The sequence below is a fragment of the Balaenoptera physalus genome (assembly GCF_965194825.1).
Source record: "Balaenoptera physalus genome assembly, contig: HAP1_SCAFFOLD_2295, whole genome shotgun sequence".
NCBI classification, from domain to species: domain Eukaryota; kingdom Metazoa; phylum Chordata; class Mammalia; order Artiodactyla; family Balaenopteridae; genus Balaenoptera; species Balaenoptera physalus.
In genome coordinates, this window is record NW_028124512.1 from 27282 (window position 1) to 45331 (window position 18050).

An 18050-nucleotide genomic window follows, 5' to 3' on the forward strand; every position below is an offset into this window, starting at 1 on the left:
ATGGCGAGAAAAAGTGAAGGCTTTTCAAATGGCCACACCTCCCAGGATCTTAGAAAGAAATGCGACGTGCATTTAGGACTCGAAGAGGTTTAAAGGTCAAAACAGGTCAGAGAGAGTAGACCTAAAACCATCTTATAGATTTGAGCAATTACCTGAGGAAAAAACCCATTTCCTAATATACCTGACAGATGCTGAGGAAGTAGTAGGGAAATGTACCATCTTGTATGATAAAACACAATAAAAACGTATTCTGACAGGAGACCAATGACATTTAAATTGTGAAAAGCTGTTTTCATCTTTCTCTCCAGACAACATTAATTAGAAAGAGATCCATACCTATGGAGGGTATTATCCAAATGAACTGGATAATCCGCAGACCACTTAAATGAATAAAAAAAAAAAAACTTTTGTTTGTTGAGGGCTCAAATTATTTGTCAAAAAACAGAAAACTTAAGTTTCTCAATTGAAATTGGAAAGGGAAGCAAAAAGTGTACTGTATATTAATGGCCTTCCTATTGTATCTTCAGCTTCTGCTGAAATAAGTAATGATTCAATAGGAGAGAAAGGGAATCTTTCGAAATCCCCAAGAGAGCTGAGGAACCAGGAAAAATGTGATTTCCAGGTGGAATGAATAGAAAATTGACTAAGGTCTAGAAGACCCATGAGGGTCGAGGGATAGAGCTGTGGGGCGGATGGTGGGGAGGGGCCGTGGTCCAGCCTCCTCCTCTATTACTCCCTCCCCCACCCTCAAGAGCCCTTTGTGACCAGACCACAGCTCTATGATGTAGGCCTAGGACATCAGTCCCCAAGTACACATCCTGTGCTCAGTTGCCTGAAGCCAGCAATGTGATTCAGATGATGGAGAATCCTCTCTTTTCTCTGAAAAGCACTTTTGATACTTGGCTGTACTCCAGTCGTACTTCCTGGGCGAGTGCCACCATCCTTGGCTTTCTGTGTGGACTGGGGCTCTATTTCCTGTTACTCTCCTACCGCCAGAATAATCTATCTTCACCACCTCCTAGGAAACATGGAAACATCACGAAGGTAAAGAACCCTTGGGCCAGACCCACAAGCACATGCTTCTCCCTTCTTTTCTATTATTATTTCCACTTTTCTGAATCAAATTCAGAGACTCCTAAAATGGGAAAGAATAGGACATCTACTCCTAAGAATAGGACGTCATCCCTCTAAGGGCAAGCCAGCCTGGGCAGGGGATAGAGTGAACACTAGGATTTGTATCCAAAGATCTCAGACCAGTTGTCCAGGTGTGGTAGAGGGCTCCAGGGCAAGTCTCACACACAGTGACCGGAGGTCGAGGACTGGATACTGAGTTCAATCTCAGCCAGAGGACAGGCCCATGAGCAATGGATCACCAGCTGTGAACACGTGTCTCGGATGAGGGCTGATCTGCTGGCAGTGCTGAGGCCCTGAGAGCCTCAGAGCGGGGGTTGGAGTGGCCCTGGCCTCGGGAAGCAGAGACCCACCTGTTGGAGCTCAGATGAACCCGTAGTTCAGAGAATGTGTGTGTTTCTTGAGCAGAGGAACAGTGACAAAAGAAATCCAGGGTGAATCTCACATTGAAAATCCTTCTTTATGTTCTTCAGAGAAGGAAAACAGAAAATATTTTTATCCTCTTTAAAAATGAGTGAAAGGCAAGAAAAACCACAGAGCTCTGTTAGTTAAATGTAAAAAGTCATATTATGTATGAACACTGAGTGTCTGATGCTTGTCTAGAGAGGGGAGAGTGAGAATTGGGTCCCAGGTCCTCGTTTTTTCTGTCTCTCAGCATCAGACGGAGTGGAGGGGGAAACACAAGGTTAAGATGAAAAACAGAGCTTTGAAAGGTAAGTTGTGCCATTCAGCCCTGTGTGCCCCGAGGGTTAGGCCCCATCTCTCCCAGCCCTGAGGGCCCACTCCACAGGCTCCGAGGAGGCCAGTGGCAGGGCCTGTGCCTCAAGAAACAGAACCCTCAGGGAGGTTCCTGGGAAGGAGGGCAGAACCCAGATACTTCCCAGATTCCATGTGCACAATGAAGCAGTAAGGGGCCCGGAAAAGGGTGTGGCCCAGCAGGGGTGTGTGGCCTACAGTGGACCAATAGCGCCTGGATTGGGAGGCGGGACCTCCAGGTCCGACCGTGGACAAGTTGTTTAACTTTGCTCAGATTCCTCTGTGATGTGACCCCTGCCCATTGTCCCCCACAGGGAGGATGGGAGGGCAGCAAGGGGTAATGGATATGGAAGTACTTTGTAAATGATAAACCCTTTCATGAGCTTCGCCATCACTGTCAGGGATCATGTGGCCCTGGACACTGGTGCTTGGGCTCCAATCTCCCAATGGTGTCCCCTTAAAGGGACACAGCACTCAGCCTCCTGTAAGACCCCCTAAGCCCTTGCCTTCACCACCATGACCCATTCTGCTGTTTTCCAGTTTTCAGAGATTGCCTGCAAGAGCTGGAAGAGGTTCGGGCCCTGACTTCACTTCTACAAAGGTAAAGAATCTTCCCCTTCTCTCCTGGGTTCTTCTTCCACCCAAAGCCTATGGTGTGACACCTGGGCTGCAGGCAGCCTGGGGCTGAGCTGGGAGGGGGAGCGCTGAGGGTGGGGTATGGCCAAAGCCCTGGGGTGAGGGACAGCAGGAGCACTGTGAAGTCAGCATGGGGGTTGTGGAGGGCTGTGGGCCACAGGTGCCCACCCCTGCCTGGCCTGCCCAGCCCTCCTGGCCCTGGGGGCTCCTGGCTGCAGCTTGTGCCTCATGTCTCCTGAAGCCACCTGGGGAGGCTCCCTGACAAGGGCAGCTCTCATCAGCTCTCCTATCAAGACCCCCCTGGTGAAGTGTGCAGAGCAGCGTCTGCTGGAGCCCACCAGCCCTGCAGAGAACCTTCAGAAAAGGCTGTTCCTGCCACGTGCCCATCAGCTGCCCTGGCTCCTCTGACCCAGGGCTCTTTACCTGTGGCCTCCACCCTGTCAAAAGAACCTCAAGACCAATCCAACTTGAAGAGAATCACCCTTGGCACTGTTGCAAAGAGCTCACCTCCAGGTAACTCTTTTTTGGCATCTACCATCGCAGCCATCTTGAGTCTTGGCCTTGCATGCTATCCCATTTTGTTCCTGTCCTTCTGGTGGAAGACTACCAAGGCCTTGTTCTTCCCCACCTCATCACAGAGTGAGTCCCGGCAAGAACACCTGTCCCACCAGCCACCAGGGGCCCCATTCCAGGAAGAGCCCACAGACAAGCAGGTAGAGACTGGTAGCCCCTCACTTGTCAACCCTGAAGTCCAGAAGCTGCTGGAGATTCTAATCACCAAGAAAGTAGAACTAAAGATTCATAAGGGGAAAGAAAAGGATGGGTCATTCTCGGAACAAATGAGCTCAGACTACCACCTGAACACTTTAGGGAATGTGTGGAAATCACTGGGTGCTGAGCAGGACAACACAACCCCTCAATCTTTCTGGAACAGGAAAGACAAAACAGAGCAGCTACCCGGTCCTCGGCAGCTCTTACACTCCGAGGTCTTGAGGGACCACTTGGAACTGACATACACCCAGCTCTACTGTGGTCACCCCTCTCTGCACAGCGAGTCCCTGGTGCCTACTAGGAGCTCTACTCAACAGCAGGCACCCTTTGTTTTATTCAGTGGAGTTTCTAATGGCTTTCCAGTTTCAATTCAACCTAGAATACCTTTAGGTCCTTCCCAGGCCGCAGTCTTGCCCTGCCCGGGGGTCCCACCCCAGCCTTTCACTCAAACCTTGCCTCTGTGCCAGTCCTCACCTCTGGCTCAGATCCAGGCCCAGCCCTACCTCCCATCTTCTCTCCCATTCAGACCACCTTATTCTCCACCCCAGATGAGTACCTGTGGACTAGATTGTCCTACATTTCAGAACAAGACACCATATTTTATCCCAACTGAAACTCAATGTCTGAAATGCCCCTTGTTGCAGAAGCAACTGAAAAGTGGGAAGCCTTCATCCTCTGTGGTCAAAAGATCTCAGAAAGGCTTTAGCCAACTCAATCTCAACCTTCCCCAAGAGAGGGGGCGCTCTCAGGCCCAAAGGTCAGTTTCTATTCATCATGAGGACTTAATTGGCCCTGATCTCCAGAAGCAACATCTTCAAAAGAGGCTCATCAAAGATCAAACCAAGAGGGGCCTGTGCCTCAGTATCCACCTGTCTCTGTCTCTGGAATTGAGTTCCTCTCAGTGCCAATTTTTAAGGACTTATCAGGCACAGGGCAAGCAGGGACCCTGGCAGCCCTCTGCTTTTACAGGCAAAAGGAGACTGGGCCCACAGAAGATAAGGTCCAGGCACCCTAGGAGATCCCATAGGAAGGGTCAAATGCAATTTCAACCAGGGAAGGATTTTGGCAAGGGTCTAAGGCCATGTCTGAGGAGGATCTCAAAAGCTTCCTCCGGGGCCAGGCTCCCAGGGAAGTTTCTGCAAAGAAACTCTGAAAAGGAGTCAGAAAGATACCTGATGAGGCCCTTGATGAGTGACTCTAGAAACTCTTTACCCAGTAGCCCAGAGAAGAAACATCTAGAAAAAATCTTGAAAGCCCATTTGAGCACAAAGTCGAGGCAGATTAATCAAGGTTTGATCCCTGTGATTGTGCGTCAATCCTGGCTTGCTGCCAACTGTGTTTTTTCTAAGCCCCACCCTCACGAGGAAATCAGAAATCTAGCACCCTTGAAGTCTTGGAAACCCTGTGTAAACTCCTCCCGTATGCTTTCCTTCCTCAGTCCAAGCATTCAGCAGATGCTGGAAGCACATATTATAAGGTGGCGGGTAAGGCACAGGTGGGGCCTACCCAAACAGGCCTTTGAGCCCATAAATCTCAAGCCATGTGGGGCTCAACCCTTGTCCTCTCCAAGGTCCACCTTTTCCCCCTCTGCCACCTGGCAATCTGGGGCACACTCAAAAGCCAACTTTGCTAATAAGTTCTTGGGAAAACCTCAGCCCCATCAGGGAATGAAAGTGATAACAAAAGCAACAGTTCCCACCCTGGTGAGTCCCCTCCCTGTTCCCTCACCTGAGCATACAGAAATCCAGAGGGCCCTGGGAAAGACTTCACCTGCTGACAGGTATGGGCCCTCAGAGGCCCCTCTGACTGGACAGGAGGGCAGACTGCCTTATCAGATGCCCACAGTCAACCTCATGGGCAGAAGCTGGGAGAATGGGACTGTCTTGGGGTTTCCAGCCGCTAGCAAAACCCTGTCACTACCAACAAAGTCAGTTGCCCAACATCCAAAGGAGCCATGCCTTAAAACACAGGTGGCTCAAGGCCGTGCCACTGGTGAGCTCCTTCAAGACTCTCACACTGATGTGCTCCTTCCTGCAGACATCTTGGCTTCTCATAGGTCTCTTTCCAGTTCCCAGAGGGAACATGCTAGTGAGGACGCACCAGCTTTCCAGGTGGTGCCATATGACCTCAACGTGAGTGAACAGAGCAGCCAGGGGCAGCAGAAATTCAGAAAACCAAAACTTAAGGACTCATTTAAGAGCCAGAGTGAGATGTCTGTCCCAACTGAGGAGTGGAGGGGCTTTAAGAGGCTCCAACCTGGAAAGCATGAAGAAATGAGGAGCAGCCAGGGACAAGAGGAACCCAGAAAACCAAAAATTAGGGACCCGTGTAAGGGCCAGTTTGCCTCAGCTGATGAGGGGGAGGTCTGTGAGAGGCTCGAACTAGAAGAGGATGAAGAAATGAACAGCCAGAGCAAGATGTCTGCCCCAACTGAGGAGTGGAGGGACTTTAAGGGGCCCCAACCAAAAGAGCATGAAGAAATGAAGGGCCAGAGGGAGGTGCTCGCATCAGCTGAGGAGTGGAGGGGTTTCACGAAGCCCCAACCAGGACAGCATGAAGAAACAAGAAGCCAGAGCGAGACGCTTGCCCCAGCTGAGGAGTGCAGGAGCGTTAGGAGACTGCAACCAGGAGAACATGAAGAAACGAGAAGCAACCAGGGACAACAGGAACCCAGGAAAGCAAAGGTTAGGGACCCGTGTAAGGGCCAGTTTGCCTCAACTGATGATGGGGAGGTCTGTGAGAGGCTCAAACCAGAAGAGGATGAAGAAATGAACAGCCAGAGCAAGATGTTTGCCCCAACTGATGAGAGGGAGGACGATTGGAGGCCCAAACCGGGAGAGTATGAAGAAAGGTCTTCAGGACTAAAGGCTTCTCAAGCAAGTGGGATGAGCCACGCTTCTCAGGTCAGGGAAAGAGGAGAGTCCCTTGGGAGCAAACACCCCCAGCTCTCGCCAGAGAAGAGAGAGCTTTCACCAGAAAGCCAAAAATGGACAAGGCACTTTCTGCAGTATCTTAGGCACTTTCTGCAGTATCTTAGCCACAATAAAAAAGGCAAAGGAACAGAAAAATCCCTTCAAAAAGGCAAGCCTGTATCAGCCACTGCTCACCACCAGGAACCAACCAAAGGCAAATCTGTTGTAGAGAGCAGGGCTATTGATCCTCGGGCGATTGGAACAGCTGTTGGACAGGTCCTAGTAGACAAACTGGGGCTTCACCAAGGACTCTGTGCCTCAGAGTTAAATCAGCACCCAGAACAGCTCCAGGCCCCAGCAGAGGGGCATTCGTACTACCACAGGGTTCTCTCCTCTTCAGAACAGAGAAGAGTGTTGAAAGATACAGCCTACAGTCACCAAGCCACCCCCAAGGACCACAGCTACCTTAACAACAGCAGGCATACCAGAGGCAGAGGCGACAAGTTTGCCTTCCCACCCAGGGAACTGGAGTCCCCAGTCAGACCCTGCCAGCGTAGACCAAGGGTGGCAGGTGACTCAGGCCACCTGCGCCATCATCCAACATGTCCTCAAAAATGTGTTCCCTCTGGTCAACCAGAGTGTGCTTCTCATGCCTCTCCTGGTAGGAAAGCAGTGCAAGGAAAAGTGCAGGTCATGCAAAGAAAACCTGTTTCTTCTCATGTTAACACATTGTCTATGTGTTAATGGCTTCTTCCTACCACAATTTTTGTTTCCCAAAATAAATGTTTCTTCTCATGAGAGGTGGTGGCCTCTGTCTGTGCCCTGCTGGGGGGAAGGGAAGGGATCAGGGTCCACTCTTCCCAGGTGCCTGCTTTGGCTTCCAGATGGGATGGGGCCATGGAGGGAGGTTGATCCCAGCGTGGAATACCCATCCTCACCTCAATTCCCTCACTGCATTTAAGTTTCCATAATAGCAGCATTACAGAAACAAGCAACAGCATTCAGGACGTGTCAAGGTGAACTAAACCTAAAGACCTCCCCCTTCTCAGGAACCGGCTCAGTCCTCTCCTGCTCTCTCTCTACCTTGAACTTGTGGGACTGTAGGGGAGGGGTCTGCAGAGGCTGAAATTCCCCTCAGGCTCCAGAAAGTGTCAGAGACAAGTTCACATGTCAGAATAAGGAGAGGAGTTTGGGGGCAGTGCTAGCCCAGAGTCCAGACGTGGCAGAAACCTTGCCCCCATGTCTTGGTGGGGATAGATGATGCCTGCCCTGGAAGCTCCTCCTCTCCCCGATGGAGCTGGGATTGAGGTGGGCCGGGAGCGTCACGCGTCCTCTGTCCTTCTCACACTCTGGAGCAGCGGTGAGGAGGAGGACCGCGCACTCCCAGGTCTGAGGGTGTGAGGTGACGAGCATGGAGGCCGCCGAGGGCCGTCCACCCCTGCCCCGGAGGAGAGGACAGCCCTACTCACAGTGCTCCCCGCCCCCTGGGGAACGAGCAGGGGTGTGACTGTGTGTGCAGTCACCTCACTGTCTGTCATGTGCCCCGAGGGTGGGATGCAGGGGAAGGAGGCAAGTGGCAGAGGCGCCCATAAACGGCGCAGTGCCCAAGGAGCCCCTGGCGTCCCACCACCGTGTACAGGCCCAGAGAAAAGAAGTCAGGGGCCAGCGGCTTATGGTGGCCCCAGCCCAGACTCTCCCCCTACTCCAGCTCCCAGAGCCCAGACAGAGGGAAGGCCCCTGGAGCTCCTCCACAGAGGGCCAGGCTCCCAGAGGCCGTGGAGCCCCCAAGCAGGGAAGGTTCACTTCCCCACAATGTATTTAATCAACTTTCACAGGACTGGGAGCTCACGACAGACTCGCGGTCTGTGACCTTTACCTACACGCGTGGCCCAAGGAGGCCCCCAGGGGATAAGTGGGACTTAACAGGCTCAGGGACTGTGCTGGGGTCGTAGCAAGTCTCACCTGCTGTCAGCCTTGCTCACCCCACAGCCTGGAGGGGGAAGAGGCCAGCAGACAGGATGTGTCACCCAGCGGGCGGGAAGTGACCTGCGGAGAACGAGGGTGCCGTCAGCTTTCCTCCCCGGCCCGTCCACACGGGAAACCAGGGAGACAGGAGCAATTCTACAGAGCAATCGGGGGCTCTGTGTCACAGTCACTCCCGTGCTGCAGAGTTCTGCTCCAGAGGGTCCCCTGATCCAGGTGACAGCTTGAATGGCCCTGCCCTACGCCTGTCAGGACCCCAACATGCGGGACCAGGACCTGCTGAGGGGGAGCGGCCACAGGCCTGCTTGTGCTGTGGTTTCTCCCTGGAGCCAGGTCTCACCTCTGGGCCCCCTCCTCCGGGGCAGACACAGCACTGGGGGCACAGCCAGGGGCCCTGGGAGGGGCTGGGACCCAGAGCACAGAACAACTTCCAGAGCTCAGGAGAGGCTGGCACAGAGCGGGGCCCCTGAGCCTGACTGCTGCCGGGTCCTCTCAGGGGCACCAAGAGGTGAGTGCTGGGTTTGAGGGTGCTGGACGCCCAAGGCACCTGTCGGGAGAAGTGACACAGAGGGACAGTGACAAACAGCAAGAAACAAGAAGCTGCAAGTCCCTTTGCCCTTCTCCTTCTGTGAGGTGCAGAAAGGCCAGCAATGGAGGGCCCCCCACTAAGAGTCCCCACAGGGGGACCCACACTGACCCCACACGGGGACCCACACTGACCCCACACGGGGACCCACACTGACCCCACACGGGGACCCACACTCACCCCACACGGGGACCCACACTGATTCCACACGGGGACCCACACTGGTTCCACACGGGGACCCACACTCACCCCACACAGGGACCTCTCAGAGATAATACATAGACTTCACAGAGACCTCTCACAGGAGCCTTATACAGAGCCCTCGTTGAGAAGAGAAACCTCAAGGCACCTGCACACAGTTCCATGCAGTCCACACACAGGCGCCCAGCGCCCCAGCAAGACCACAGAGACCCTTCAAACAGCGGCCTGACACCCACTCAAATGAGCCTGAGCCACCAGCCGGCTCTGAATGGATCCCAAGCCATGTAGCAAACTGAAGGTGCAGGAGGAGATCAGTACCAGTGCCCTCAGAGAAAATTCTTGTGTAGTTTTTAATTACTTCTGAAAAAGAAGAATTACAGATTCCCCATGAAAACCCGCAAAATCCTTTCCTTCACAGGTTTTAGTTCGCTTGAGCTCTGACTCACAGTTGAAAGAATGACAGACTTTGAAAAGAAGCAAAACTCTGCCAGCATCTAATGAGGGAAAAATCTTTGTCCAATTTTAAATATCGTTCAGTCAAATGGCATCAGGGGGTCACATGCTTTGTTTTGCTGGGGACAAGTTCCTGCACTCAAAGTGACTTCTCTCCTTTGGAAACATGATGTAGAGAGGCCTACAGCAAGTGGGATCCATGGTGAAATGAACCAGCAAAGAGGCATCTAACCCCTACTTCCTAGCTGTGCAAATGGCGTGGGATTTCGCACAGAATAGCTTGTGTCAGGTTTGTGAGGTTTGCTTTATTTTTCAATGAAGTGAGCCACCTTATCAGACACACGAAGCTTATTCACAAATGTGACAGATTTTTGGCAATATCTCTATTACATTATCTGGCATATTTGTACTTAACTGCCTAATATTAAATGATATTGTTTATTTTACTCCTTTTAAAATACAGTAGTACAGTCAAGATGGTTGTATGGTATGCGTGTCTCTAGAACGTGAAAAAATCCTAATGTTCACCTGTGATAACTTAAACTTCTGAACCATTTAGAAGAATTCATATTTTATATAATTATAAGAAACGTGCATTTTCCAAGACTCAGGAAATTTATATTTTATTTATTTATTATAGGGCTACAAAAAGGATACATTGCTTAAAAGAATTTTGAAATCTTAGAAAATATGTCACTTAATTGGTGCTTGAAATATATATTACCTCATATCGCTTGGGAATTGGCATTTTAACATCTGTTAAAGAAAGTATATCTTTAATCAGCATTTCTATTATAATAATAATAGAGGTCTCACTGTCTGCCTAATACTTTCCAAATTGTGCACTCAGTTGAGACTACATATTTCTCATTGGTCATAAATTCTGTTGCCCTTTACATGGTAAAAACTGGATAATGTACAGATGTCAAGTATTATGTCCGGTTAAGTCTCTCAGGTCACTCTGTGGGGTAACAGTGTCATGGTCCTTTCTCTCAAAAGAGAGGAGTGAGCTGATGTGAGGGCCCTGTGTATTTTCTTTAATTAAGAAAAACAAATATTCAGGCTGTAAAATATTTTACAAAATCATAGCTATTAATTTTTTGAAATGTGCTCCCTTTGTGACATTTTCTTATGTTACTGAATCACAGAACTTTGGAAAGTAGCCACAGATGTCCTCTAATAGCCAATCAACAGTATTTACTAACTAGACTAGCTCGTCGTTTTCCTATAGATACCCACAACTACAACATCTCACATTCATGAAAATGACACTCTCTTCTTGGAAGTTTAAGCCAATATTTCTAAACCATGTGTTTGAGATAAAACTAAATTCTAGTAAGAGGCATTATAAAATAATGTAATTCCCAACAAAATACATGAGGATTTAGGAAATACTGTCATCTTTCACAGGAAAACACAGTTGTCTCATCTCATCCTGATAACAAGAAATTTGAGTGACACAGCTCTTTGGTCTAAGCATTTGTGTGTGTGTGTGTGTGTGTGTGCTTTAGCTGGTCCTCTGGATGGGATGCATTAACATTCTTTTTTTAAGATTTGTGGGCTAGAATATTTTTACATAAGTGATGCATAGGATATGCGGTTTATAAATTAGGCTCTATGGCCATTCTCATCCCTCATGGAATGGAACATGAGGGTAAACAGAACAACCGGCACAAAGTTTCTGGAAAAACCATTACATTTCCTTGAACTTTCCCAGTAGAAGAAAAAAAGGTGGGGACTTCAGGTAGGCAGCTGAGATACATTTGCCCCACAAATAAGTACATAAATTTTAGTCTATTAAAACTGGAAGGACTCCCCCAAAGCTATCTGATGAAAGGATTTGCAAAGAGTAGATCAAGAAGGACAGGCAGGTCTAGGGTCTGCTGGCCACGGCCAGGATACCACCTAAAAGATTTGTCCATAATTGAAGGAGGAACTACAACTTGGCCAAAGTGATGGGTGCTGCTCCTTCCCTCTAGTTACTCCTAGATGACCCTGCCTTTCACCACCCTACACCCTATAGCCCTCCTGCGTTGTCTGTCTGGGGACTTACTGCGGACTTTAGATGAAGGAGATTAGGCGAGGAAGAAGAAGAGGAGAAGGAGGAGAGCAGGAGTGGGGAGGGAACAGGAGAAGGAGGATGATGAAGGAAAGTCATTACCAAAAAATGACTGTGGCCTCTTCTGTAGTCTGGTCACCTAATGAACAAATGGGGACCCTGAGACAGAGAGGGATTCCCCAAACCATACAGATACTCGCTTTCCACAACTGACGCAGACCAAATGCTTCCTCTGCTACATCATATAACCTGTGTGAAAGAATCCTTTTCATAGATCATCCAGATGATAAACCTAGTGTAAATTATTTCCACCACCACGAGGTTATGGCACGTATTACTGTTTTAGCAAAAAAAAAAAAAAAAAAAAAATTCATTGTGCCACTTAAAGTATTTAAGAGTATACTACCCTTCTTTGATAACAGTCTGTTATTTTTCATCATAACATGGCTTAAAAGGAAAAGAATAACAAGAGAAAGAAACTTCCAGGAAAAACAATGCAATGTAGTGTGATCCACATCCACTTCTCTGGATAGAACTCCATCATGAAAAACATTAACTCTCTGAATCTTGAATCCACCTGCAATTCAAGGTCATCCATGCAGATTTTGAGAGTTGAAGGCAAAAGTACACAAAATCCAGTTCCTGGAAATACCATCCCTGCTTTGCCCCCATGTCCCCACACACCCCCTCACCTGAGCAGCATGGAGTTTCACTAAGAGACTTCTTGATGGGGAAGCCCGCCAGTCAGAGTGGACAAGACAGTATGCTAGGAGGCAGGAAGAAAATGTTAGAACTTCCATTTGCATTCCTCCTCATCTCATTCTTTTAAAATTCCTATATCTGTATAATCTTTGTCTTGCATATAAATTACGGAACCATAGAACATGCATTTAATTTGCAAATGCATAAATATACACACTGGATCTTCATGCTCAGAAAACTTTTTACTGAGTAGGAGAAGGATAGAAATGTTGGAGAACACTGACATGAACCAGATTCCTGGCCTTTTCTAAGGAATCAAACCAGAATCCAAAACAGCCATGGGCTCTGGGCTCTGTCAGGCAAAGCACATGTGTGTGGCCTGTCCAGGGAGAAGGAGAACCATGAATAAACTCTAGAATATCTGTTTCACCAAACTCTGAAACTCAAAGGGACCCCGTCAGCCCTGAGTTTCACCTTGTAGGCAGAGGGCAGATAACACAGGTAAGTGAACCATTCTCCCCCCACTTGCCTGCAAACACCATGCAGCTGTGGATTGGTAGGGACCCCAAGTCTGTAGTAAGAGCACAGATCCAGTTAGAATACAGTGCAGGAACTTCCAGACCTTCCAGCAGCATCAGAGCTGCAGGGGGAATGTGTGAGGGTGTAGAAGCAAGGGGGACCTCAGGCAGCATCTAGCAGAGATTGGTGAACAGCAGCACACACCATACCCAGGAGAATGGCTTTTAGTTAAGAATGCAGTGGTTTGCGTTTACATTAGATTGTTGAAAGCATCCTGTTGCTTTCGAGGCAAAATTCTGAAGGCAGTAGTTTTATTTACTAATTTAAAAAACAGGTTTTACATATAGAAAATCCACTGGAAGGTGTTTTGGATCAGGTAAACAGTTCTGAAGAAAGAAAAGAAAAATGGACTCATTAAGTCAAATTTATGGATATAGTGACTTGACTAGTAAGCAGGAGAGTAAAAATATTAGACAAAATTAAACATCAGATCAATATACCTAGGGTGCACAAACACTGATCACACTCACAAGCTGGCATATTGAGAAAGGGTCTCAGCTATTAGGCCAAGCAACTGCTGTGATCCAGCTTAAGCACAGGCAGATCGGATACACTTTCTCCCAATTCAGGGGTTTTAAGCTAAGATGAGGGGAGTTTAGTCAATAATGAAGTTTTAGTGAAAGCAGCATCGGTAGTTGTCAGCACTTGCCATTGGAAGATAATGTGTGAACAGCAAGTTGAGAAAGAGAAGTATTTCAGTTTTGATGCCAAAACCAATCACTTGAACACATTACTAGATGTAGAAAATGGACTTAAGAGTCTATACTGGTCGATCCACTGCACACTGTCTACATTACCCAGTAATCTTCAGTAGTTGTCAGTATTTCACACACTCTGATCTCTAACACAGCGGGAAGGTCAGATATACTTGTCAAGGTCAAGCTGGATGTCAGTGAAGGACTCAGTGAAAGTGTGAAAATCTTGCAACTTGCTCTCAGATAGATGACCATCAAATGAAACATTTCATGATATGATATATAATAAATGATATATACTATGACATGACATGATTAATGTATCAATACACAAAGGAATGGTAAAAAATACTGATTGATATGATATGATATGACATATAATACAAAATATATGATATGATATGACATGATTGATTTATCAATACAAAAAGGAATGGTAAAAAAAATACTATACATTACAAACTTGAAAAAAGTGTTGCCTGATAATCTCTGGAGACATACTCTATTTTTAATTTCATCCCACATGGCTTCATGGGCTATCATGTCTACACTCTTTTTATTAGGGTAACATTTTTGCTTTTACTCAGTATATGGATAATTTAGCAGTGGTTAAATTTTTTTTATTAAAACACTTTGTATTCAAATTACGAGCAGACTTTATATACAGTTTATTTGTGCGTGTGGATGTCTTCTTTGTTTTATGTCATCCCACTCTGATATCATTTCACCAGTTTCCTACTGAATAGAGTTGGGGAGGTGTACTGATAAGAGATTTAAATCCTAAGCAAAGGGAATCAACGTGCCCAGGCTGAGAAAGTATTTAAGGGAAGATGGATGAACTGAAATCTTACTGGTGGTTTTCACATTTATGAATTTTTACTATATCAAAATATAACAAGTATAAAAAATGGGACTAGGGGAGCTAAGCAAATCTTAGAAAATAAATTCAAGCTACCAATGCACTTACTCTGTTAATCTGTTTGTCCTTCATACAAACAGATGTATGGGTTTGGCTAGAAGACCTGTACTTTTCCATTGATTTCTAAAATTCTAGAACGATGCCTTCCAATTGAAGCTAAATGCTTCCCCCATGCTTCATTTGTCTTGTGAGAGAAAAAAAAAAGAAGCAAAAACAACAACAGCCCTGATGATATCCAGAGGTAAGCCTGGACATAAATACCAAAAGGTATCACAGAATACCAATGCCAAGCAAGATTACTCTGAGATAATGATGAAGTGAGATAAAGTGAAGGCAATTCACAACTGTTTTCTAAGTACAGAAAAAGAAGTCACTGTGCCATCCCCCCAAAATACCAAACACTCCATTCTCTTGGTTAAAATGAGTGACATCTACTTTGTTTCCAGTAATGGCTTTATTTTGACTATAGTCTTCCCTCTTGTAGCTAAAATTTATTGAGATGAATTATAGAATTGCCTTGGCTTTCAGCATCCAATTTAAAGTGGCCCATCACTTTCAGACCCTCTCCCAAGTCACCCAACTAAAGCCCAAATCTTGTAGTAGCTCTTTTCTAACACCCTCTTACTGAGACACCCCAGGATTCCCCATGGTGTGTGTCTTCCCTCACTGCCATGAGTAATAAATCCAACTTGTTCTAGACTAAACTGGTTCCCAGGTGTGTTCCTGGTTGTTTTGGCTGGAGAACATAGACGTTGGAATGATCTCATCCTAACCAGCTAACTCTGGCACCCCGTGGAGAACACCCCCATTCTTCAGCCCTTTCACTAAACACTGCTTACTCCAGAAAGCCTTCTCTACTGCCCCAATGAGGACTGGTCCCCTGTGCTGTGTTGCCTAGACCACTTTGCACTTCTCCCCTGTGACAACTACTGCATATCTTTTTTTTTTTTAACATCTTTATTGGAGTATAATTGCTTTACAATGGTGTGTTAGTTTCTGCTTTATAACAAAGTGTATCAGTTATACATATACATATGTTCCCATATCTCTTCCCTCTTGTGTCTCCCTCCCTCTCACCCTCCCTATCCCACCCCTCTATGTGGTCACAAAGCACCGAGCTGATCTCCCTGTGCTATGCGGCTGCTTCCCGCTAGCTATCTATTTTACATTTGGTATTGTATATATGTCCATGCCACTCTCTCACTTTGTCACAGCTTACCCTTCCCCCTCCCCATATCCTCAAGTCCATTCTCTAGTAGGTCTGTGTCTTTATTCCCGTCCTGCCCCTAAGTTCTTCATGACCTTTTTTTTTTTTTTTCTTAGATTCCATATATACGTGTTAGCATACGGTATTTGTTTTTCTCTTTCTGACTTACTTCACTCTGTATGACAGACTCTAGGTCCATCCACCTCACTACACTGAAAGCTCCTTGCAGGCAAGAGAGAGGAGTGAAGCATGTCTGACCACATTGCCAGTACTTACTCTAGTCCCTGATGAAAAGTGTTTATTAAAAGTTTGTTAATTAATGGACACAAGAATTAAAGTTTTCTAACTTACCTTCTGTATAAATCACAGGAGTGTAATGACATCTCTCAAGTAGCCAATATATTTTGAGAAGAATCTGTAAGAATAAAACAGCATTAAAAATTGATGTTTAATAGGGCAAAGAAAATTCCCAATTATTGAATTTATCATTTATTTTATATTTCAAATATGGATATCCTTGTAGGTTTTGAAATTTTTCATTGTGAAATTTAGGTGTTCACAGAATATGGATTAAAAAGCAAATTTACTTCGAGGTATTGTTTCTATTTTGACACAAAGTCATAAAAAAAAAACTATTACCAAAGAAGATGTTTAAAATAATTTAAATATGTGACTTGTAACAGCTACATATATTGTAAATCTACTGTTCTAAAAATAAGGAGCAATTAGCCCTTGTTTACTTTAACATTTAATCTGCTGAACAGTCTGGAGAACCATTTATTTACTAACAAATATATGTAAAATAGGGTAGTGAAAAACAACTCCGTGTGCTTTTTTGACTGTTTGAAAATTATATTTGAATTATTGAAAAAACTGAAAATGTTTCAAAACATCATTTGAAAGATGTGTAAGAGAGAGGATAGGAAAATATGCCTGCATATTTATTGCCTAACAATTTAAATTACAAATATGGAGAGTACAAACTTTCAGTTATAAGATGAGTAGTTCTAGAAATTTCATGTACAGCATGGTGACTATAGTTAATAATAATGTACTGTATACTTGAAGTTTTCTAGAAGAATAGATCTCAAGTGTTCTCACCACACACACAGACACACAGGCACACACGCACACAAAAGATAACTATGGGAAATAATGAATATGTAAATTAGCTTGATTATGGTATGATTTCCTGATTTCACTTTGTGAAATGATTGTGGAATCATTTTCACAATGTGTATGTAGATCAAAACATTATATTGTACAACCTAAAAATATACAATTTTTATTTGTCAATCATACTTCAATAAAGCTGGAAAAAATACACAGACGTATATATAGATATATACATGTATACATATATATGTTTTGTGTATGTATATATGCACATACATATGTGTGCGTTTTAGCATCCTTAAATTTGCATTACCTATTCCAGTTTTTGCTGGAAAATACTATTTTTATTGTTCCACAAAACATAGCACACCAAGGTTGATCAGCAGATTTGAATCCCAAGTAACTGTCCTCTCTCTCCAGCAGTTTCTGACAGGTTTGCCTGTCTTTGGGTTTGGTGAATTCCCTCCCTGCTCTCACCTCCACTGGCAGAATCCCCAGCTTACCCCGACCCTCTAGTTACAGCCCTAATCCTCCAAAAATTTCATGAACATAAAGAAAGGTTTCTCCTCAGGAAAACACTGCATGGCTCTACTGTTGACCAACTATGGGTTTATAATATGATCAATTCATGTGATTTGTCTATAAACCTGGAAGGGCAAATTGAATACATTTTATTTTTTCTCAGAATAAGTGAAGGTACACATCAATCTACAATTGAAAATAAAATTTCATTAAAATGTACTTAAAAAAGAACTCCTTGCCTAGCCCTAGATCCCAGAGGTTTTCTCCCAGGATTTCTTCTAAAAGTTTTATAGTATTATATTTTATATTTAATTTTGTGATCCATTTTTGAGTTAATTAGTGTGAAAGGGGTGAAGTTTGGGTTGAGTTTTTTTAGCCTGTGGACATCCGTTTTCTCCAGCATCATTTGTTAAAAAGACTAGGCTTCCTCTCTCAGAACGAAATTAGTAAAGTGAAAAAAAAAATGAAACATAAAACTGAAAGTGAAGATTTTTATTCTTTGTAAAAAAGTTTTAATATCTCTCCGTTAATAAACAAATAACAATTTATGGATAGAGTTATGTTAAACAATAATTTTGCAATTGAATCATGCTCAAAATCAACCCACCAAGTTTGAGAAAAAGACCTCGTTAACTGAACCGCTATGGAGACCAGCACAACTCCCAGGTATATTGGTGAATTTGAGAGAGAACTTGATAGCACATGGCCGCAGTTTACTTGGCTGAGTGCCACCTGCATAGGCACAAATGACCCAGTTCTGAAACTCATCTGGCTCCTGAGCAAACGAAATGTAAAGGACTATGTATTAGTTTCCTGTTGATG

The 18050-nt window shown here is 45.4% G+C and overlaps 2 long non-coding RNA genes across 4 annotated transcripts in view; one reads left to right on the plus strand and one right to left on the minus strand.

The window, feature by feature from the left end:
• LOC309654215 overlaps positions 1-16337 on the minus strand; it is a 33975-nt gene extending 17638 nt beyond the window's left edge. Inside the window, exons 1-4 of one of the 3 annotated variants that reach the window (XR_014260044.1) lie at positions 15942-16337; positions 12964-13095; positions 12181-12254; positions 8195-8252 (exon numbers count right to left, since the gene is read on the minus strand). This is a non-coding gene — a long non-coding RNA (uncharacterized lncRNA). Of the gene's footprint in view, positions 1-8194; positions 8253-12180; positions 12255-12963; positions 13096-15941 lie in introns of those variants that run through there. The other 2 variants (XR_014260043.1, XR_014260042.1) reach the window with 2 other exon arrangements.
• On the plus strand, positions 1150-2861 carry LOC309654216. Its single transcript, XR_014260045.1, has 3 exons — positions 1150-1844; positions 2428-2488; positions 2765-2861. It is a non-coding gene; the product is annotated as an uncharacterized lncRNA (long non-coding RNA).
• Positions 16338-18050: the final 1713 nt, after the last annotated feature.